General features: G+C 38.4%; 1 non-coding gene across 1 annotated transcript; it reads right to left on the reverse strand.

Annotated features, from left to right (window-relative positions):
- Positions 1-4,313: 4,313 nt before the first annotated feature.
- On the reverse strand, positions 4,314-4,420 carry LOC145561190 (small nucleolar RNA R71). The gene has a single exon (XR_014093753.1). It is a non-coding gene; the product is annotated as a small nucleolar RNA R71 (small nucleolar RNA).
- Positions 4,421-24,837: the final 20,417 nt, after the last annotated feature.

Genomic DNA, 24,837 nt, shown 5'->3' on the forward strand with positions numbered 1-24,837 from the left:
TAGCTCTGCTGATATTCTTGAAGGCAATAGGAAATGGGGTAATGCTCTTATTTTCTATGTAGTTGGTTATTCACCCACTATTTCCGCAGTTCATAAGTTCATTGTTGATAATTGGAATTTTATAGCTAAACCAGACATTTTTTTGGCATGATGAGGGATATTTCATTGTTAATTTGAAATCTGTAGATGATAAGAATGCTATACTATGTTTTGGTCCCCATATGTTCTTTGGTAAACCTGCTATTGTGAAAGCTTGGTCTGATAAGTTTGATTTTCATGCTGAAATCTTGAGAACTATACCTCTATGGATTAAGCTACCTAATTTGCCTTTGAATTGCTGGGGTGCTGAAACTCTAAGTAGAATTGGTAGTCTGCTGGGTGTCCCTGTATGTACTGATGAGTGTACATCTAGACAGCTTAGGGTCTCATTTGCTAGGCTCCTTGTGGAAATTGATGTTACTAAACCTCTACCTGGGTTGAGAGTCGTGCTGGAGAATTAATTGAGATTAAAGTCTTTTTTGAATGGACACCACCATTCTGCAAAAAATGCAACAAGGTGGGGCATGACTGTGCTGTACCTAAGAAGCCTAAGCACAATCAAGATGATGTTCAGAAAACTGCTCTAGGTTAGAGTAAGAAAGTTTGGGTGCCTAAGAAAGCCAATCCTGCTGGTGCTAATAAAGCTGCTGAACCTGTTAAGGAAGTCTTAGTTCCTCAAGTTCAGAAACCTGAAGAATGGAAGGTCCCTGGCAAAAAATCTAAGAAAAAAGCTAACTGGCAAATCTCTTTCCCTACTACTGTTACAAACTCAAACTCTTACCTTCCTTTGATGATGAAGCTGCTGATCCTAACGGGGGTGATGGTAATCCCTCTTTGGGACCATGTTAGTGCTATCATGGAATATAAGGGGTCTTAATGACCCTGGGAAGATAGCTTCTGTCAAGAAGCTTCTTTCGGAGCAAAATATTGATGTTGTTTGTCTGCTAGAAACTACAGTAAAGCAGCAAACTAGTGTGAATATTCAGAAGAAATTTGGCTTCTCTTGGTCTTGGCACTGTAACTACTCTCACTCTCCTAAAGGTAGAATTTGGGTTGGGTGGAAAGCTGAGTGTCTTACTTTGGATGTTCTTTTTTCTGCTGAACAGTTGGTTCATTGTTTACTTAGCACTAAAGATTTGCAGACTCGGATTATGGTTACCTTTGTCTATGGTCTGCATACTATTCAAGACAAATTGCAGTTATGGAGGGGGCTCAAGGGTCTGCCTAGTACTCTCTTGCCTTGGTTATGTACTGGAGACTTCAATTCTATTTTGTCTGCTGATGATAGGTTAAATGGAGCTGCTGTCTCTGAGTATGAGACTAGAGACTTTCAGCAGTGTATTGATGATCTAGCTCTTGGTGAAATCAAAAGCAAGGGATCCTTTTTCTCTTGGTGTAACAAAGCTCATGAAGGCCCCAGAACTTTTTCTAGGATTGATAGAGGTTTTGTTAATTAAGAGTGGATTAATTGTTATGGTCATGTTGAAGATGTTTACTTGCCTCCTTCCCTTTCTGATCATAACCCTATTGTTTATGACATCTTTCATGCTTTGCCTGGGAAAGGAAGACCTTTTAGGTTTCTCAATTGTCTTGCTGAGCATGATAGTTTCTTGTCTGTTGTGGAAACTGCTTGGCAAAGCACTGATTCTAGTAATCCTATGGATGACATTTGGTGTAAGCTTAAGAATGTTAAGGCTTCTTTGAAAAATTTGAACACTCAGAAGTTTGGTGATATCAGTGCAAAGCTTGATTCTGCCCAAAACCATCTTACTGATATTCAGCAGCAAATCTCTAATGATGTTACTAATACTGATCTGTATGCTCTAAGGATGGCAGCTATTGCAAATGTGAAACATTGGTTTGGTATCCAGGAGAGTGTTTATAGACAGAAATCTAGGATTGACTGGATGCAACTTGGTGATGGGAATAATCATTATTTTTTCTTAGTCATGAAGCAAAGACAAAGCAGGAATAGGATTGATACTATCTATACTGAGCAAGGTGTTCTGCTGAAAACTCCTGGTGCTATTGAAGATGAGGTTACGGGTTTATACAAGAAACTGCTTGGTTCTAGAGCTCATGTTCTTCCTGGGGTTGATTTGAATATAATGAGAAAAGGTAGACAGCTATCTAAGTCTGCTCAAGATTCCTGATATGTCCATTTTATATAGTGTTTTACCCCCGTCCCTTGGTCGTTATTAGTAGTGTTTTTGGCTCTTTCGGGCCACTTTTATTACTAATTTGTGTGTTCTAGTGTTTTCGTAGTTTTAGTTGTATTTTACAGGAAATTGCACTCTTAGAGCATTTTCCCGGGCTTTATGGATCAACTACGGAAGTTAGAAGGACGCGACCACTTTTGGAGCCCAGGATCGGTGAGAGCCGGTGATTAAGGGCTCGGTAATTGGGATACCGAGGCATTTGGACCAAGTATTCAAGACCCGAGAGGAAACCCAGATTGGGCCGAGAAATCTAGCCCAATCGAAGTCCAAGCCTTAAGAGGAGCAAAGACCCGATCGGGCAACCTCTAGCCCGATCAGGCGCGACAAACCATAGTGTTGTGCATGCTAAGGCGCGCCCGATCGTGCGAGCATCTAGCACGATCGGGCGATGCTGCTTGGGAAGAACGCGAAGAAAAAGGCGCGCCCGATCGGGCGGCCCTTCGCCTGATCGGGCGCGCGTTTCTGGAAGACCTGATTAAGTTTAGTTTTAATTCTTGTTTTAGAAAACGTTTAAATACGATTTTGTACGGAATTATTAGATTACCTTCTTTCTTAGACTTTCTTTCTCTACTTAGTATTTTTCTCTCTCTTAAATTCTCTCTCAACTTTTGTTCTTAATTCTTCCTTAAATTCCAGATTTATTTTTGGTAACAATTTCTTCCCTTTTAATTTCAGTTATTTTATTTGTTTTCTTGATTATGCTTTTATTTATTTACTTGATTAGTTTAGTCATGATGATTTGTGAGTAGTTTAATTTTTAGGGTTTATGGGGATCTAATAAATGATATGAAGGGGTAGTTTTGTGTTTGTTAATTATCAATGCTTGGTTGATTTCCTATTGATTGATTAAATGCTATGCAATTAGGTTTGGCCAGATTTAATTGAATGAGTTTAGCAATATTAATTCAAGATTCGACAGATGAGAATTGATGTTTAGGCTTAGTTTCAATAGGCGGATTAATTTATAAATGGTTAAGTCGAGATTCGACAGATGAGATTTAATACCGGTAAATTAACTTTGTGATTATAATACGTAGCGAAAGCCCTTTATAATCTGATTAACCAATGCTTGATGATTGCTTATTATGATTTGCCCTGGAATATTGTTTATTAGTGAACCTATGCCCTAGGCCTTTTAATATTTGATTTTCTCCCTACTTTATTCCTTTCGACCTTATTCTCCGTAGTTTAGATTTTATTCATAAAAATATTGGTTACTTAGATAATTTAGAGTATAACAATTAATTAGAAGTAAAAAGACTTGTTTCCCTGTGGAGTTCGACCCTACTTCCCTATCTACTTTAGTTAGAGGATTTAGGTAATTATTTTTGATTAGGGGATACGACTTTACCTTGTCAAAATTTGGCGCCGTTGCCGGGGAAACGGTTTTATTTTTGTTTTCTGATTATATTTTTGTAGTCTAGATTATCCCCCTTTTTGCCTCAGAGAACATTAGTTCTTTGAGGTAATTCTCATATTTGTCTTTAGTTCTTTGTTTATGCCCAGGTGTTCCAGATCAGGTTACATCCCTTTTGACCCTGAGATCGAGCGTTCTTTTCATAGGCAAAGGAGACTCTATAGACAAATTCTGGCGGGTTCTGAGGAGGACAACGATCGAAGAGATCCTCCCCCTGATTCTAGTGACACAGATATTCCTTCAGATTCAGAATCAGAGATGACGGCCCAGAAGAAACTTAGTGACTATTCGCAACCGAAGCTCACAGATTTCCCGCACCTTACTCCCACTCCGGCTCTAGATGGAGTTCAATTTGAGATCAAGCCCCAATTTATCACTATGATAGAGAGGAAGCAGTTCAGCGGAGCTAAGGGTGAAGATCCTAATCTTCACATCGCTGATTTCTGCCAATATTGTAACACCATTAGACAAGCCGGGGTCACGCAAGACCAAATCAGGGAGATTCTTTTTCCCTTTTCATTATGTGGCAAAGCAAAATTATGGTTTAATGGTTTGAATAGACTTCACTTGGTATTACTGACTGGGAAACTCTTGCTTTGAATTTCTATAATAAATATTATCCTGCAGAGAGAACAGCGGTGCTAAGGAGTGCTATTCAGAACTTCGCTCAAGAGGCCGACGAAACATTATATGAGGCTTGGGAGAGGTTCAAGGATCTACAGAGAGAGTGCCCCCACCATAATCTAGCACAATGGCAATTGATCTAAGCATTCTATAATGGACTTGGAAATTCTTCTAGATCAGTACTAGATTCGGCAGCTAGTGGGAGGTTTATGAATTTAAATGTGGATGATGCAGGACAGGTTATCGAAGACATGGCAATACACAATTCCCAATATGGGAATCCGAGAGGGTTTGCAAATAAAGGAAAACATAGTGTCGATTCCGTATCCTTTTTGCAAGCTCAATTAACATATATTTGTCAAAAATTAGATAATCTTACTGCTGCTCCTAACTCTGTAGCTAATGTTTCTGCTGTTGCTAACCATGAAGCTTTTTGTGAAAATTGTGGAATTGTAGGTCATTGGGAGCAAGATTGTAGGAGCTCTATGGAACAAGTTAATGCCTTTCAAACCTATAGGCAAAATAACCCCTATTCCAATTCCTACAATGCCGGTTATAAAAATCATCCTTACCTTTCATACCGGAGCACCAATGTACAAAATCCTCCACCCCCACAACAACCCCAACAGCAAACACCACCACAGCAAAAATATTATCATCCTAATTCCGGCCAGAAAAGCCAAGCATCTATCTTCCGACCCTGCCATGACAGAAATTAGAGCAATGCTTGCCAACATGCAAAAGCATATGGAGAGTAGGGATGCGCAAATTGATTCTATCATAGCCCATAATAAAATCATGGACAATCAAATTGCACAACTTTCATCTACCCTACAATCCCGTCAGCAGGGAGCTCTACCATCACAACCTATCCATCCTACAGATCATGCTAATGCAATCACTCTAAGGAGTGGTTCACATTATGATGGACCTCCTATGCCAAAGGAAGATAGACCAGTTCCTGATCTAGATTCCTCTATACCAAATGCTAATCCTGCTAGCCCTGCAGGGCTACAAATAGATACTAACCCTACTAATGTTTCTGTGCAGGGTAAATCGCAGGATAAGGAAGGAGATGTGCAGAGCCCGGTTATCAAACTTCCATTCCCTAATAGACAATTGAAGAGTAAGTTTGATAAACAATTCGTTAAGTTTTTAGAGGTTGTGAAAAACCTGCAGGTAACAGTTCCTTTCACTGATTTAATCACTCAAGTTCCTGCTTATGCTAAATTTATAAAAGATATTCTGACTAGGAAAAGGGCCTTTAATGAAGTAGAAACTGTAGCTTTCACAGAGGAGTGTAGCTCTTTATTGCAAAACAAATCCCCTCCTAAATTAAAGGATCCCGGTAGTTTTTCTATCCCTTGTCACATTGGGAATGTTTTTATTGATAAAGCTTTGTGTGATTTGGGTGCTAGTGTCAGTGTCATGCCATCGTCTGTCTGCGCTTAATTAAATATGGGAGAATTAAAAATTACTAATATAACTTTGCAAATGGCAGATCGTTCGGTAAAATACCCCTTAGGTATTTTAGAGGACGTACCTGTCAGAGTTGGTAAATTTTTCATTCCTGTTGATTTTGTTGTTTTAGACATGGAAGAGGACACACAAATACCCATTATATTAGGTAGGCCTTTCCTCCATACTGCAGGAGCGATTATTGATGTTAAAAATGGTAAACTAACCCTTTCTATAGGTGACGATAATGTTACTTTCAACCTAGGGAAGGTTTTGAAAGGGCCTATGTTAGAGGAAAATTGTTGCTACATTGATATAATTGATATAATGGATGATATTTGTGATGATAGCTTGCCACAGGTTCTTGCGAAGGATCCTTTAGAGGAAGTTCTCTGCGGGAATTTATCTAGCGACAATGCAAGCGTTTGGGGTAATGAGGTACAGGATATTGAAAAGGCTCTTTCCTTAAAAGAGTTAAGCCCCAAGGAAACAATGAAGGTAGTAAATTTAGTTCAGGAATCAAAACCTGCAGAGGTCAAGAAACCTGAGCTAAAACCTCTCCCTTCTCATTTAAAATATGTTTTTCTGGATAACAGGAACTACACCCCGTGATCATCAGTACTGCACTCACTGATCTTCAATCTTCCCAACTTCTAGGGGTTCTCAAAACCCATAAGAAGGCTATAGGGTACAGTATCGATGGTCTCAAGGGTATTAGCCCTGACTTTTGTATGCACAGGATACATATAGAGGAAAATTACAAGCCCTGCATTCAACCCCAACGAAGATTAAATCCCAACATGCAGGAAGTAGTCAAGAAGGAGGTGATGACATTACTTGATGCAGGTATTATCTATCCTATTTCTGACTCCAAGTGGGTAAGTCCTGTGCAGGTAGTGCCAAAGAAGGGTAGGATGACTGTGATAACAAATGAAAAAAATGAATTAATTCCCACTAGAACTGTAACAGGGTGGCGTATGTGCATAGACTATCGTAGATTAAATATCGCCACTAAAAAGGATCACTTCCCTCTCCCCTTTATTGATCAAATGCTTGAGAGGTTAGCCAATCACAAATTCTTTTGCTATTTGGATGGGTATTCGGGATTTTTCCAAATTAAGATCAGGAAAAGACTACCTTTACATGCCCTTATGGCACTTTTGCATATCGTAGAATGCCCTTTGGTTTATGTAATGCACCCGCTACCTTTCAACGTTGTATGATGATCATTTTTTCTGATTTCATAGAGTCTATTATGGAGGTCTTTATGGATGATTTTAGCGTATATGGTTCTTCATTTGATTCATGTTTAATTAATCTCGCTAAAATTTTGAAAAGATGTGAAGAGTGCAACTTAGTTCTTAATTGGGAAAAATGTCACTTTATGGTGACAGAGGGAGTATTCCTAGGTCATATTGTATCTGATAAGGGCATACAAGTAGACAAGGCTAAAATATCAGTGATTGAGCAATTACCTCCCCCAGTTAATGTTAAGGGAGTTAGAAGTTTCTTGGGTCATGCGGGGTTTTATCGCCGCTTTATCAAAGATTTTTCTAAAATTGCTAAACCACTGACACAACTTTTGCTCAAGGATGCCCCATTTATTTTTACTGACGAGTGTCTTGAGGCTTTTAACAGGATTAAGCAGGCTTTGATATCGGCACCCATCATATGTGCTCCCGATTGGAACCTTCCTTTCGAGATCATGTGTGATGCAAGTGACTTTGCATTAGGAGCCGTGCTCGGACAGAGGAAGGGCAAGGTTTTGCATGCCATTTATTATGCTAGCAAAACCTTGGATGAAGCCCAAGTTAACTATGCCACTATGGAAAAGGAGTTTCTTGCTGTCATTTATGCTTTAGAAAAATTTAGATCATATCTAGTTGGTTCTAAAGTTATTGTTTTTACTGATCATGCAGCTTTGAAATATTTGATAGCTAAGGCGGAATCAAAGCCAAGGCTACTCCGGTGGGTTCTCTTGCTCCAAGATTTCAACATAGAAATAAAAGATAAAAAGGGAGCAGAGAACGTAGTGACAGACCACTTGTCACGTATCAGGTATGATGAGGGTAAGGATTCTCTACCTATAGATGATTCTTTCCCTGATGACAACCTATATGCTGTTGTAGAGCAACACCCATGGTATGCAGACTTCGCCAATTATTTAGTGGGTGGTACTCTACCTTTTGAATTGTCCTACCAACAAAAAAAAGAAATTCCTTTCTGATGTTAAACATTATTTTTGGGATGATCCTTTTTTGTTTCGTGAGTGTGCAGATGGCTTATTTCGCAGGTATGTTCCCGAATGGGAAGTCCACGGTGTGCTTACTAGTTGCCACACCTCACCATATGGAGGACATCATGGCCCCACTAAAACGGTGGCCAAGATTAATGAGTCAGAATTTTATTGGCCTACAATGTTTAAAGATGCTAACATGTTTGTGCAGGCTTGTGACTCTTGTCAGAGGACTGGCAACATCTCACGGAGGCATGAGATGCCCCAAACTGGAATTCTAGAAGTTGAGATTTTTGACGTTTGGGGTGTCGATTACATGGGACCGTTCCCTTCTTCAAAAGGGAACCGTTATATTCTTGTCGTCGTAGATTATGTATCCAAGTGGGTTGAAGCCATCGCCACTCCTACCAATGACGCCAAGGTCGTCCACAAAATTTTTAAGAAGACAATATTTCCAAGATTTAGTGTACCTAGAGCTATAATAAGTGACGGAGAATCTCACTTTCATGAACGGAAGTTGGACACCCTCCTCAAAAAGTATGGTGTCTACCATAGGACAGGTTTAGCCTACCACCCCCAAACTAGTGGCCAAGTCGAGGTTTCCAACCGCGAGATCAAGGCCATTCTAGAGAAGGTGGTGTAAAAATCAAGGAAAGATTGGAGTGACAAGTTGGACGACACTCTTTGGGCATACAGAACTGCATTCAAGACCCCTATAGGTACTACTCCGTATAGACTCGTGTATGGAAAAGCATGTCATCTCCCGGTTGAATTGGAATATAAGGCATATTGGGCTATTAAGGAGCTCAATCTAGATGCCAAACTAGCGGGGGAAAAGAGGTTACTTCAACTTAATCAACTCGATGAGTTTAGGTTGACGGCCTATGATAGTGCTCGAGTCTACAAAGAGAAGACGAAGAAGTGGCACGACAAGATGATCCTTCCGAGAGAATTCAAAGAGGGTGATAAAGTGTTACTATTCAACTCACGACTTAAAATTTTCCTAGGAAAGTTAAGGTCAAGGTGGTCGGGTCCTTTTATCGTAAAAAGGGCCAACAAATTCGGTTCTGTGGAAGTTTTCGACGAACATGGTAACGAGTTCAAGGTTAATGGCCAAAGACTCAAGCAATATCATGAGGGGGCTACAATCGGTGCGGTTGATATACTTCACCTAAGTAGTTCCGATTCACTCTGAGTTTCACTGTGGTAAGAGGGTCGTGCGGGACCTAGATAAACCAGCGCTTTGCGGGAGGCAACCCGTATTTCTTGCTTTCTAGACTAGTTTTATTTTTATTTTATTTTTATTTTTACTTTAGAGAGGCGAGGAGAGTGAAATTTTACCGTTTATAAGTGTTTTTGTACAGGTATAAGTTTAAGAGGTCAAAAGACTTAGAAGAATTTGAAGGCGAAGAAAAGCAAAGGAAACGACTGGGCACGGGCCCGATCGGGCGAAGCTCGCCCGATCGGGCGCGCAAGGGAGGTTAAAATTCATGCCTCATCTCGCTCGATCGGGCGTGGCTGCCCGATTGGGCGCGAGAAGAGAGCTGGAATCGAGCCTTATTTCGCCCGATCGGGCGCGTAAGTGCAGTCAGAAACTCGAGAAAATTTCGCCCGATCGGGCGCAAATCGAGTGGAGGAAAAGATATATCGGGCGAGCCATAGGGCGAATTTTTTGTTCGTGTTCGCGCCCGATCGGGCGCGCCTATTTTTTGGTCGTCCCTTATATTTTTCTTCTTCTTTCTTTCCTCATTTTCTTCTTACTTCATCTTCTTCTCCTTTACTTTCTCTCTCTAAAACCTCCATTTTTACACCTTCAAACTCACTTATTCTTCAAGATCTTCTCCAATCCTTCCATCAAAACTCAAAATTTTTTACATATTTCTAATCCTTTCATATTTCTCTACAATCTAGACCCAATTTCTACCATTTTCTCTAAACCCTAAGAGAGAGAAACCACTCAATTCTTATTCTTTCCACCATCAATGGCTTTCAAGAGGTCAAGAACGGTGAGGGGGGAAGGCTCAAGGAACCAAGAGACGAGAATTGACCCGGACTTGCAAATTCCGGGATGGGAGAGGGTGGTCATCACCACCCAAGAGCAAAAATAGAGGATGCTTAACCTCATCACAAGGCAGGTAATTCCCACTCGTTTGATTCATCACCCTACCCTTATTAGACTAGGAATTGATAAGCATGTAGAAAAATTATTCAAAGGAGTTGGGATGAGCGGTTTCTTTAACATGCATTACGATACTTATGATTATTTAACCTTAGAATTCGTTTATAGTTTTAATGTCATAAAATCAAATGCCTTAATTTCTCATGTTCAATTTCGGTTATTCAATAATGATATTAGATTGACATTGAAAGAGTTTGGTAAATTTTTTGAGTTGAAATCGGATAGGCCTCTTGAACCACCCCCAAGACAACATTGCCGTTGTCTATCAATCCCTTACGGGGGATCCTAACTTGAACCTCCAACATGCTAAAGATACTTGGATACAACATCCCGTGTCAAAGATTTGGCAACGGTTTGTTGGCCTTACCATTTTTGGAAGGCATGAACCCGCCAATGTTAGGCGGGATGAGCTTGAATTACGAGGGTCATACATGATCCCTAGGAGTGAAAAGCTCAATATAGTCCATAAAATGGCCAACCACTTTCAACGGGTGGCCAATGCGGCCGAGGCGGGTAGGTATAGGGTACCCATTTACTTTGGTGGCCTAGTTACACATATAGCGGTCAAACACCTTAGCTTTGTCCCTAACGATGACGGTAAGGTAGTCGGCCCAACTATTATGGACCTACCCTATCTAGGTGGCCTTAATTGGGTTAATGTCATGGGAGGGGAGACTTGGTGGGTGATTCAACGGGAATCGGGTAGGAGGGATAATGCTTTCACTTTACCCCACCCCACCTTGACCAAATTTGAGAAGGAGAAGCCTTCTTACACTTTTGAGCTTAACGGTCAAGGTGAGGTGCAACCACCTCACCCTTCACCTCAACCCCATCACTCTCCCATTGGCCACTCACCTCCTCACCATTCACCACATTATCCATCACCTCAACCCTTTACATACGATATCCCCACTTCCTCTACCAACTACAACATAGACCCTAACGCCCCTTATGACTTCTCGATTTTTAGGAGCCAATTGGATAGGATTGAGACGGGGCAAGGGAGAGTTGAGGGTTTGGTTAGGGATTTGGATTCTAGAGTAGGGTCTCTAGATAGAAGGGTAGGTCATGTGGAGAGGAACCTAGGGAGGGGTTTATACCCCATGTATGATGACTACGCCCGTCGGGGGGCTATTCCCCCCGATTCACTTGTCCCTGATGGGTTCCAAAATCTGCAGGGTGGATATATGAACCCAAGTGCCTTTGGTACCTACGTCGACTTCTCATCGGTCCATGGTTATGGGACCGATGTACCTTTTGGTGGGCTTGGGGGGAATGTGGACCCTAACTACTTTGCAGGTGGTTCGGGGTATGGAGGAGGTGGCTCTAGCCATGGAGGAGCCGTGACTAGCCACGGCGGGGGCTATTCGAGGATGGATGAGGATGAGGAGTAGGCTACTCTCCCAAGTCAATGAGGGCATTGCTTGATTTGGCTTGGGGGGGTGTTCTTTCACTTGGTAATTCTCTTCCCTTTCTCTTTTTATTTGCTTTCCTAGTGTAGTTTTTATTGCTTTCTTATATATGAAAAATACAAAAAAAATTGAAAAATAAAAAAAAATTCAAAAATATGTTCCAATGAATTATGAAACATACTTCCCTGTGCCCCGTACTTGAGAAAAATTTGTTTTGATTCTTGGTTATTGATAATGAGCATTGTGGATTTGTTGGTCATGATTTGAAGTTTAATTGCTTGGATTCCTAAACATGAGTCAATCTTGCCCAACTACTTGTGAATATAGTGCTTGACTAGTTGATTTGGTTAGGAAATGTGTGATAGTTCCATAATTCCTGGTATGTCAATGAATTTGAGTATTGATTTGCAACTATGAGTAGTGTTTCATGACTTATTATTATGCACATGAGGAGGACGAAGGCGTTCATTCTTTTAGGTAGCCTTCAGAGTATTAGATACATTTGTTCCCTTCTTGTTACCCATGTTGTTGCTTGTGCCCTTTTATTGATTATTTAGCCACATTACAAGCCTATTTGAGCCCCATTGGTTACCAGTCCCAAGCTTGGCTTGGGGGAGCTATTAGTTGGTGAGGTGAGGGAGTTGTGGTGTGCATATTATTTGCACAGTGTGGGAATAAAAGAAGAGTTGTTGTTCTTTGATTTTTGATTGGAAAATATTGATATTGTGTTTCAAAGTTGAAATTTCCAATATGAGTTAAAAAGGAAAAAAAAAGAGCAAAAGAAAAAAATTTATGCTCAAATGTTCTATTTGAAGGTTGTTCTAAAGAAAAAAAAAAAGAAAAAAATTCAAGTTTGAAAAAAAAAAAGAAAAAAAAGAATGAGTTCAAGGTTTGTTTTTCACTCAAAGTTCTACATTATCATATTTTTATGAGTGATTATTGTGAGTGTTGGGATTGTTTATGATGATTAGAGTTGTATTTGGTGGTTTTTGTTGGAGTTGGTTATGTGTATGGAGATGTATGATCATCATTATTTTGATCATGGGTTTATTAGGTTTTGGCTCCCTTAATGCATAGCTTTTCTCTCACATAATCCCAAATTTATCCTACCTTTACCCTAGCCTTACATTACAAGCTTTAAAGACCTTCCGACCTTGTGCATAGAAGTTATGTAAACGTGAAAGTGTTGTTTATCAATGCAAGTTATGACTTGGCGTATTTCGAGTCGACTAGTAGGATGAGCGTTCATTGTTTTTATACACATGAGAGTGTGAGTTGGGAGGGCATTGTTCACATTAAAGACGTTGGTTGGAGAGCGATCGAGTACATCCTTTACTCGCCACATAAATGAGAGTTGAGTGTGTGAGCACTAGTCTTGAATTCTATATGCTCTTGTGGTTTGCTCTACTTGACAATTGTTGGGGAGGAAGGGTGATTAGATGAATAAGATTGATTGATGTTGAAGCGTGTTCATTAGATTTGCCTTGAATCGTTGGTTTTTGATTTGATGATTGAGGTGAAGTATGTTTTATATGTTCATCGATGAGCTCTTTGCTTAGGGACAAGCAAAGGTTTGGCTTGGGGGAGTTTGATATGTCCATTTTATATAGTGTTTTACCCCCGTCCCTTGGTCGTTATTAGTAGTGTTTTTCGCTCTTTCGGGCCACTGTTATTACTAATTTGTGTGTTCTAGTGTTTTCGTAGTTTTAGTTGTATTTTACAGGAAATTGCACTCTTGGAGCATTTTCCCGGGCTTTATGGATCAACTACGGAAGCTAGAAGGACGCGACCACTTTTGGAGCCCAGGATCGGTGAGAGCCGGTGATTAAGGGCTCGGTAATTGGGATCCCGAGGCATTTGGACTAAGTATTCGAGACCCGAGAGGAAACCCAGATTAGGCCGAGAAATCAAGCCCAATCGAAGTCCAAGCCTCAAGAGGAGCAAAGACCCGATCGGGCAACCTCTAGCCCGATTGGGCGCGGCAAACCATAGTGCTGTGCATGCTAAGGCGCGCCCGATCGTGCGAGCATCTAGCACGATCGGGCGATGCTGCTTGGGAAGAACGCGAAGAAAAAGGCGCGCCCGATCGGGCGCGCGTTTCTGGAAGACCTGATTAAGTTTAGTTTTAATTCTTGTTTTAGAAAACGTTTAAATACGATTTTGTACGGAATTATTAGATTACCTTCTTTCTTAGACTTTCTCTCTCTACTTAGTATTTTTCTCTCTCTTAAATTCTCTCTCAACTTTTGTTCTTAATTCTTCCTTAAATTCCAGATTTATTTTTGGTAACAATTTCTTCCCTTTTAATTTCAGTTATTTTATTTATTTTCTTGATTATGCTTTTATTTATTTACTTGATTAGTTTAGTCATGATGATTTGTGAGTAGTTTAATTTCTAAGGTTTATGGGGATCTAATAAATGATATGAAGGGGTAGTTTTGTGTTTGTTAATTATCAATGCTTGGTTGATTTCTTATTGATTGATTAAATGCTATGCAATTAGGTTTGGCCAGATTTAATTGTATGAGTTTAGCAATATTAATTCAAGATTCGACATATGAGAATTGATGTTTAGGCTTAGTTTCAATAGGCGGATTAATTTATAAATGGTTAAGTCGAGATTCGACAGATGAGATTTAATACCGGTAAATTAACTCTGTGATTATAATACGTAGCGAAAGCCCTTTATAATCTGATTAACCAATGCTTGATGATTGCTTATTATGATTTGCCCTGGAATATTGTTTATTAGTAAACCTATGCCCTAGGCCTTTTAATATTTGATTTTCTCCCTACTTTATTCCTTTCGACCTTATTCTCCGTAGTTTAGATTTTATTCATAAAAATATTGGTTACTTAGATAATTTAGATTATAACAATTAATTAGAAGTAAAAAGACATGTTTCCCTGTGGAGTTCGACCTACTTCCCTATCTACTTTAGTTAGAGGATTTAGGTAATTATTTTTGATTAGGGGATACGACTTTACCTTGTCAATTCCCTTATTGCCCCTGTTACTACTGCTGAGATTGATTTGGCTCTTAAGGGTATTAACAATACTAAGGCTCCTGGGATAGATGGTTTTAATTCCTTTTTCCTTAAAAAGGCTTGGAATATTGTGAAAACTGATGTTTATGCTAGTGTTATGCATTTCTTTAATACTGGTAACATGATGAGGCATTGGAACTGCACTACTGTTACCTTAGTTCCTAAGGTGCAGAGCCCTTCTTATGCTAAGGATTATAGGTCAATTGCTTGCTGTACTGTCCTGTATAAGCGGATTTCTAAGATTTTGACTGCTAGATTGGCTGCTGTTTTGCATGAAATTATTGATAATGCTCAAGCTGGGTTTATTCCTGGTAAGCATATAGGAGACAACATATTGCTTGCAACTGAGTTAATTAAGGGTTACACTCATAAATACATCACCCCAAGGTGTATGCTCAAGGTTGACCTTAAAAAAGCTTATGATTCAGTTGAATGGAGCTTCCTTGAGACTGTTATGGCTGAGCTCAGTTTTCCTGCTCAGTTTACCAGTTGGGTTAAGAGCTGTCTTTCTACTGTTACTTTTTCAATCTTGATCAATGGTGTCCCTGCCAAACCTTTTCCAGCTAGGAAGGGGCTTAGACAAGGTGACCCTATGTCCCCCTTCCTTTTTGCAATTGGGATGGAGTATCTGTCAAGATGTCTTTTTAAGCTGAATCAGGACCCTGACTTTAATTATCACCCTAGGTGTGAAAGAATGAATCTGACTCATCTCATGTTTGCTGATGATCTGCTTTATGTTCTGCAGAGCAGATGCTGGTTCTGTCTCTCTTCTCTTCCAGGCTTTCACCAAGTTTTCTGAAGCTTCAGGGCTTTCTACAAATCTGGATAAGAGTGAGATCTATTTTGGTGGGTTAGCTGAGGATGATCAAGCTAATCTCAGGTCTCTGGTGGGTGTTGCTCCTGGGGTTATCCCTTTTAGGTACCTGGGAGTTCCTCTCTCTTCAAAGAAACTCACAATTGCTCAGTGTAAACCTTTGATTGATAAAGTGACTACTAGAATCAATGGGTGGGCTGCAAGGTTTCTTTCTTATGCTGGTAGGTTGCAACTGATCAAAAGTGTTCTTTTTGGTGTTCAAACCTATTGGGCTCAAATTTTTGTCCTTCCCAAGAAGATTCTAAAAGAAATTGAGTCAAGATTTAGGGTCTTTCTTTGGACTGGGAAAGCCAATCCCTCAAAGAAATCCTTAGTCTTTTGGTCTCAAGTCTGTCTCTCTAAGGTTAGTGGGGGGTGGAATGTCATTTCTCTCCCTGAGTGGAAACTTTCTGCTATTACTAAGCTTCTCTGGGATTTGGCTCATAAAGCTGATAGCCTTTGGGTCAAATAGGTTCATATTTATTACTTCAAAGAGAAGCCCTGGTGGGGTATGCCTGCTCCCATGAAATGTACTTGGGTTCTCAAAAGAATTTTGAAATGCAGGAATATCATTGATAATATTGGCAGTTGGGATCCTTTTATGCAAGGTGGCAAGGTTAAGATTAAGAAGATTTACTAGTGCATTACCAATCAGGTCCCTAAGGTGACTTGGAGAAGGATTATATGTAATTACATGGCTTCTCCAAGAAGTGTGTTTATTACCTGGCTTGCTGTCAGGAATAGACTAGTTACCAAAGATAGATTGCAGAGCTGGAACATTCAATGTGATCCTGTCTGCTTTTTGTGTAATCAGAGTTTGGAATCTGTGCAACATCTTTTCTTTGAATGCTCTTTCAGTAACAGTATCTGGAAACAGGTTCTTGAAGTTTTTGGCTATGTTAGAGCTGTCAAGCTTTTTGATGCTGAATTGGAGTGGATTTCAAGGATCTGCAGGAAGTCTAGACCTAAGAATAGGTTGTTGGGAATGTGCTTTGCTGAAGCTGTGTATCAGATTTGGCTGCAAAGGAATGTTGTGGTTTTTACAGGAAGCTGCAACTACTGGTGTTTTTAGAGAAATTGTATTTTCTGTAGCTTGTAGATGTTCTGTCTCTGACAGACAGTTACTTATGCTCTAATTTGGTTTGTTTCTTGGTTCTTTTTTAGTCTGTTTTGCCTTTTTGTCTAGTCCTGCTGTTTGGTTTGTCCTGCAGCTGAGTCTAGGAGAGGCTGGGTTTGTTGTTTGCCTGTTTACAGGATTGTGTAGTTTGGGGTTGCAACTTTGCTTTTGGAAGTTGTAATTTTCTTCTTTTGGTAATAATAAATTCCATTTACCAAAAAAAAAAAAAAAAAAAAGACAATAGAGCCCCAAGGCTGTTTTTGATGGCTATGATTTAACTGCATATTAAATTCAGGCACTCATTCAATACTACAAAAAAGCTTCTCTCTTGTGTCTAAGGTGTTAAAAAAATAAATAAAAATAAACATTGTTAATTCATAATTTTCAAGGTAGAGATGCTAGCTCATCTTCCGATCTTGAGAAATGCTAAATTTGAAGATTCGAAATTGTCAAAACTTTTCTAGTTGATTGCAATATATAACTAAGTTCTAAGAAGATAAGCTCAAACCTATTAGCTCAAGTGGTAGTGTAATATGCAAATGCATAGAGAATGTAGGTTCAATTCCTACATAGGTTGTCTTATAAGTAAATAAAAAACATTCTAATGTAAATCAACATTCTACAAACTACATCATAATCATGTTAATTCCTACGTAGGTTGTCTGATAAGTAAATAGAAAACAGTCTAATGTAAATCAACAAGTAAATATCTCACAACTATATGTAGAATATATTGGTGTGAAACAATGGTTACTATGTTGAAGCAATGAATTATAGATTTAATCCTATACTTTGTATATAACTTTTGTCTCCTTACTAATAAAAAAAACTCCAAAAGTAAGTAAAAGATTAAAAGTAAATAATTTAATATCCAAAGTAAATTAATATAACAGAAGAGTAAATTAGAAAATAACAAAAGTAGATGTATTATTAATTGACCCAAAGTGATAAATGGTTTTAAAAGAAACGTTAAATCATTGACTTTCAATTGCAAATAAATTGAACCATTATAATCTAATGTACAATCATGAGAATTTGTCAAAAAAAAATACGAATAAAAGGTCAAGTAAAGGTTTTCATATCCTGTCAAAAAAAAAAATAAAAAAAAAAATTAAAGGTTTTCATATAAGAAGTAAATAAAACAATACCAAAAATTAATAAAAAAAAAGTAGGAACCTAATTAAACTCAACTAAAATCTAATACAATGTTAGTCTTTACAATACTCCAAAGAACCTACGTGGGATTCGAACCCATATCTTTTGTACATTTGTACAATGTTCTGGCATTTAAGCTAGTAGGCTAGTATACATCCACTATTTGGTGTAAATGAATGTTAAAAGTAAATAAAAGAATAAAAGGTCAAGTTAAGGTTTTCATATAAGAAGTAAATAAAACAATACCAAAAGTAAATAAAAAAAATGTAGGAATCTGATTAAACTCAACTAAAATCTAATACAATGTCAATTTTCACAACACACAAAAGAACCTACGTGGGATTCGAACCCACATCTTTTGTACATTTGTACAATGCTCTTGCATTTGAGCTAGTAGGCTAGTATACATCCACTATTCGGTGTAAATGAATGTTAAAAGTAAATAAAAAAAAATTAAAAGTAAATAAAAAATTATATAAAATATACATTGTTGCTATGTTGTTTCTCCTGCATCTGAAGTGGATTAGTAAAACCCTAGGAACTTGTTGTTGCGCCATTTTTTATAGCTTTTTATTGCATGATGCTCCTTTTTTCATGGCAGAGTGAGACCACCTACATGTAATGTTCTAGACATGAGCACAAACACTAAATACATCATAATTAGAAGGTTAATTAAGTGATGTTTTAAGCAAGCATACATGGGTAGGTACTAGTTGTTGCTGCTATATGAGGTTGAGCATCATTGCTGTTGTTATATGAGGTTGAGCATCATCGCTAATTGCCAGATTCATCAAGTAATTCTTATAATGTACTTTATATATAGAGAAATTATGCAAGAGTAAGCCTCATAAATTAGACTATACAAAGAATGAAAAAGATGACAGAGTAACTCACAACAACAATAAAATCACATCAAGAACTAAACAAAACCTTCTGAATATAAAAGCCTAAAAGCCTCAATACAACAATCAAGTCCTATATTATTGCAAAATTCCACATGCACCGACACAATTTTTCCAAGATAACAAATTTAAAACTTAAATCAATAAAACAAAACAAATGATCTTGATAAACTAAAATCCCAAACTAACAAATTTAATCTTGATCTTGATAAACTTAAATCACAAACAAATGATTTTGCAATCACAAACAAAATCAATGAAACCATAGAAAGGGGATGCTCTTTTGTTCTTCAGTCTATACCAAAATGTTGTTCCTGACCAGACGAGTCTCCCGAGGCTATTTTGTGATTGAGGGTGAGAATGACAGAACACAGGAAAAGACCTTGATTATGAAGTACAATTGATAACCACTTACCCTTATTTCACATATAGCATGAGTGGTCTTTAAAGTTCCTGTCATCGTCATTTACAAGGGTACGTCCAAATGACATTGATGATTCGGCGAGTACAAGAGTGCAAATTTTACGGAGGTTGTCAGAAGTATCCATAAAGTCCACCTCCTTGTCCCCCCCACCTTGATTACGATCCAATCTTTTCCATTTCTTCTGCCCCACCTTATATTTTAAACAGAATTAGAAATAGGTGTGGTTTTTCGGAGGGTTTGTGTCTTAGTAGTAATGGTAGATCGGGTGGGATGGGTTTTTGGTGGAAGGATATTAAGGCGGAGGTTGTCTCTTATTCTAGTCATCACATTGCGGTGAACGTGCTTGATGATAATAACTCCCCTATTTGGCGAGCTATTGGGATTTACGGATGGCCGGAACAATCAAACAAACATCAAACATGGTCTCTCATGACAGATTTAAAAGCGGCATGCTCTATCCCTTGAATCATGTTTGGCGATTTCAATGAGGTGACTAGTATGACGGAGAAAGAAGGGGGGTCTGTTAGAAGTGAGCGACTTATGGATGCTTTTCGGGAGGCTATTGATAATTGCTCCTTGCGTGATATTGGTTTCAAAGGTAGTATCTTCACTTGGGAAAGGGGGAATTCGATGGCTACTTATGTTAGGGAACGTCTTGACAGGTTCCTTGCAGATGCTGATTGGTGCTCTTTGTTCCCGGATTTCGAGGTCCGTAATTTCCCCATTCACCGTTCTGATCATGCTCCTGTTATGGTTTATCTTAAGAATAAAAGTTCGAGGAACTCGGGTGGAAATTCTTTTCGCTTTGAACCACTTTGGTTGTCAAATGATGAGTGTGGGTCCATTGTTAGTAACGGCTGGGGGAGTGGACTTGATCTTAATGTGGCACAAAAAATTGCAAGATGTAGTGAGCACTTAGCTTCCTGGGCAGCTTTATCTTTTGGGTCAATAAAGAAAAAAATAAAAGATAAGGAGAAGGTGCTTAGGGAGCTACAGGAAGGGGCTATGGATGGTGTAAGGCTTGAGTTGTGCAGAAAATTGGCTATGGAGCTTGATGAGTTATATAGGTTTGAAGAGTCGTACTGGTTCACGAGAGCTAGAACAAATGAATTTCGTGATGGAGATAAAAATACAAAATATTTCCACCACAAAGCCTCACAACGTAAAGCTCGAAACCGGATTGATGGTCTTATGGATGAGAATGGGGTTTGGAAGAATAAAAAGGTCGACCTTGAACGCCTAATTTCTGCCTATTTCACTGATTTATTTGCTTCCAGCAGTCCCACGGGATTTCAAGGGGCCCTTGAGGGGCTTGGACAGGTGGTTACGGAGGAGATGAATTGCTGCCTTGATACGGAGCCTACCGGGGAGGAGATTAAAGCAGCTCTTTTCCAAATGCACCCTAATATGGCTCCGGGACCCGACGGTATGCATGCTCTTTTCTTTAAAAAATTTTGGCATATTGTTGGGAATGATATTATTTCATTTGTAAAGGGGTGGTGGAGGGGTGAAGTTGATTTATCGGAGATAAATAACACTTGTATTGTCCTAATTCCCAAGTGTGATGATCCGAAACTGATTTCTGATTTTCGGCCTTTTAGTTATTGCAATGTACTATATAAAATCATCTCAAAAACTATGGCCAATAAATTAAAAGGGTTTTTGGGTGAGATTGTGTCTCAAAATCAGAGTGCTTTTATCCCGCAGAGACTAATTACGGACAATGCTATTGTTGCTTTTGAGATTTTTCACGCTATGAAGCGTGGTGGGGAAGGGAAAGATGGTTCCATAGCTTTAAAGTTGGATATGAGCAAAGCATATGATCGGGTTGAGTGGGTGTTCCTTGAAAAAGTCATGGAAAAAATGGGATTCTCTTTAAATTGGATTGACCGAATTATGAAATGCTTACTGAGTGTAAAATTTGCTTTTAAAATTAATGGGCAAATTTCTGGTTCAGTTGTGCCAACCCGGGGTTTGAGGCAAGGGGATCCTATCTCTCCGTATCTTTTTCTATTATGTGCTGATGCTTTTTCCACTTTACTAGCCAAGGCGGCTGCAGAAAACCTTATTCATGGTGCCAAGATTTGTAGAGGAGCCCCTCGGGTTTCTCATTTATTTTTTGCCGATGACAGTATACTTTTTGCAAGAGCCAATGTGCAAGAATGCTCGGTGATAGCTGACATTATCAGCAAATATGAGAGATCATCCGGTCAGAATGTCAATTTAAGCAAGACTGAAGTCTCTTTTAGCAAAAAAGTTAATACTGATCGATGGGAAGAAATTATCAATATCCTGGGCGTGCGTGAGGTAGTGAGACACGAGAAGTATCTTGGACTCCCTACTATCATCGGAAGATAAAAAAAGGCAATTTTTGCAGGGTTGAAAGAGAGAATATGGAAAAAGTTGTTGGGGTGGAAGGAAAAATTATTATCCCAACCGGGTAAGGAGGTGCTTATTAAAGCGGTCGCTCAAGCCATACCAACATACATGATGAGCATTTTCAAAACTCCGGATACTCTCATTGATGAAATTCATGCCCTATTATCTCGATTTTGGTGGGGCTCTTCCGTGTCGACTAAGAAGCTACATTGGCAGAGATGGGATTTATTATGTCTTCCAAAGAGTCGTTGTGGTATGGGGTTTTGTGATATTAGATGTTTCAATCAAGCTTTATTGGCGAAACAATTTTGGAGACTCCACCATAATTCGGGTACTCTCTTGCATTCTATTTTAAAAGCCAACTATTTTAAAAATAGTGATGTGTTGGGTGCTTATCGGGGTTTTGATCCTAGCTATGCTTGGCGTAGTATGTGGGGTGCAAAATCTCTCTTACTTGAGGGTTTAAAATGGCGTGTTGGGAATGGAGCTAAAATTAATGTTTGGTATGACGCTTGGCTTCCGGGGAATACTTCATCAATTGTTCCTACACCGGCTATTGACAGTGATTTATCGTTGAGAGTGGCGGATTTAATTGACCATGGTAGTTATGAATGGAATTTGGAGGTTATTCAAAGCAATTTCAATAACGTGGAGCAGGCATTGATATTAACTATCCCTCTGTCACATAGGTGCACTAATGATACAATGTATTGGTGGCCCACTAAGAATGGTGTGTATAGTGTAAAGTCAGGGTATTGGCTTGCTAAACAAGGTGGGGTTGGAGCTTTGTCCAATCCAGAAGACTTGTTATGGAAGACAATTTGGAACCTTAAAGCTCCACCAAAATTGTGTCATTTCTTATGGAAGGCATGCAAAGGATTTATTGCTGTTCGAGAACGTCTTTTCCATCGCCATATTATATCTGATATGAGGTGTACTATTTGTGGGTTGGGCAATGAGTCAATTTTACATGCCATTCTTGACTGCAGGGGGGCAAAAAAAATTTGGAGGGGAAGTGCTTTTGAATCATACTTTACTCAGGCTCCTAGCTCTCACTTTAGTGATCTGTTTTTGTGGTTTGCTGCAAATGTAACCAAAGAGGAACTTCTGACTTTTGGTGCTCTGGCCTGGGCGTCTTGGCATTGCAGAAACAAGTTCACTTTCGAGAATAATGTGGTTGATCCAGTGGGCATTGCTATGGGATTTACGCGTCTTGTTCATGACTATAATGGGTATGCATCTAAGGTGTTCAAGGGGCCGAGCTGTGGTAACTTGCAGAGTAGAAACTCGTGGAGCTGCCCAAGTGAGGGAGTGATGAAGATTAACTGTGATGGCCATTGTGGTACGGTTTCGAAGGTGGGGGTGGTGGTGAGAGACGAGAATGGGTCTATAATAGTTGCTGCTGTCCGAAGGCTTGGAGCAGGGTGGAATGTGGATACCACGGAGGCTGCAGCGTGCAGGTTTGGTCCTCTCCTGACTAGACGTCTTGGCTTCTCAAAGGTGCACTTGGAGAGCGATGCTAGTACGGTGGTTGCTGGTATCAAGCGTAAAGCTACTGGGCTTACTCCTTTTTTCCTTTTGATTGATGATATTGTCTCTCTTTCTTTGTCTCTTGGTACTTTTGTTTGTTCTCATGTAAAACGGACAGGCAATACTTTAGCTCATCTAGTAGCTAGGTGGGATACTAAAGATTGTGATGAGTTTGTTTGTTTTGGTCCTTTCCCCCAAAGTTTGTTGACTTTGGCGGACTTTGATCTTATATAATTTTTGCCGCGGCCGGTTTCCTCAAAAAAAAAAAAAAAAAAAGATTATTAATTTCTTTTAGAATTAAATAATTTAAATGCCATGTAAGCAAAATTGGCGAATGAAATTTTTAAGTTTAAATTAATTAAATATTATATATTATCTTTTAATATTAGGAATTTTATCTAAATATATAACAAATTTTAGTCTCATAAATACAAAAAAAAAAAAACATTATTTAAAAAAAATCAAACAAACCGTGCATCGCACGGGCTTCATCTAGTTTATCATATTTGAAGAAAAAAACAATGCCTTCAAAGTTCAAAATAGAAGAAAGCAATATAATATGTGTGAGATTAAAAAAAATTTAAAATTAATATTCCGTGACAAAGATTGAAAAACCGCGCATGGCACGGGATTTTACCTAGTTATATATATTAAGATGTATATCACTTTCTCATGTAGACACCTAAGTGAGTCATCGCAAAATGAAGGCCCGATGGCAAAACAACCTTCACTATTTTATTGGTCCATTATTTTATAGTCCTTTATCCTTTTTCAGCATTTTTATCAGCCCAAACACTAATATTAGCCAAAAATCCATGAACTTTAAACCTATTTTCACTTTTCATAATTACAACCTAAAGCAAGCTAATTTCCTATTCTAGTTAGCCTTTTGATTTTTACATATCATATAAGTAGAATGGATAACCCTCTTTTATAATTATATAATAAGCCCTACTTCAATTTGAAACTAGAAGATATGATCAAAATTTTAAACCCTATTCAAAATAGACACCCTTGCACGATTTCAGCCATATTTAAAAATCTAAATATGATGTTTATATTGTTCTAATAAGGGTGGAGAGTAAATTTCTAGAGATTTCAATGACATTATTTTCCTTAATCTGATTTTGGGATTAAAGTTTTTGATAAAATTAGATACCATAAAACTAAATACCATAAAATTAGATACCATAAAACTAAATACCATAAAACCGCTGACCTGCACGATGCGCTCCTGAAATTCTATCTTTTTCCCAAATTTATGTATATAAAATACCAACCTATTTTCTAATATTCGAAGACACAAATTCGACATTCTTAGCCCTTCTAAAAACCATTTTATATCAACCCGAGGTATAGATGTAATAGTTCCACTATTCTAATCTCCCTATATAAGTAATTCAAAGTGCAAAACAAGATTTCAAAAGTTCTATATTCAATTTGCTCCAAACTATATTATGCAAATAGGTTGAATATTAATGAAACACATAATTCTAAAATATTTGTGATCACTTCGATTAAACAACAACATTAAAAAGTAACCTAAACCGGTTGTCCAAATTATCTTATTAGGCATGATTTTCAATTACATATTCCCTTTAAACATGCAAAATGGTGATCATAAATAATAATAGAATAAACATTAATATTGGAAGCAATTTAACAATTGTTAGTCAAATCAAATATAGATAACTAACCTAATCATGATACTAGCAACAAGAATAAAAATAAGAGTAATTATGTGATTAATTACTCACTTTCCGCGCTTCCTTGAATTTCTACATCATGAATAAACAGTTAGTAATTTCAATAAAAATATAAATCAAATTGAAACAATTAAATTAAA

The sequence above is a fragment of the Chenopodium album genome, chromosome 9, assembly GCF_948465745.1.
Source record: "Chenopodium album chromosome 9, dcCheAlbu1.1, whole genome shotgun sequence".
Lineage (NCBI taxonomy): Eukaryota > Viridiplantae > Streptophyta > Magnoliopsida > Caryophyllales > Amaranthaceae > Chenopodium > Chenopodium album.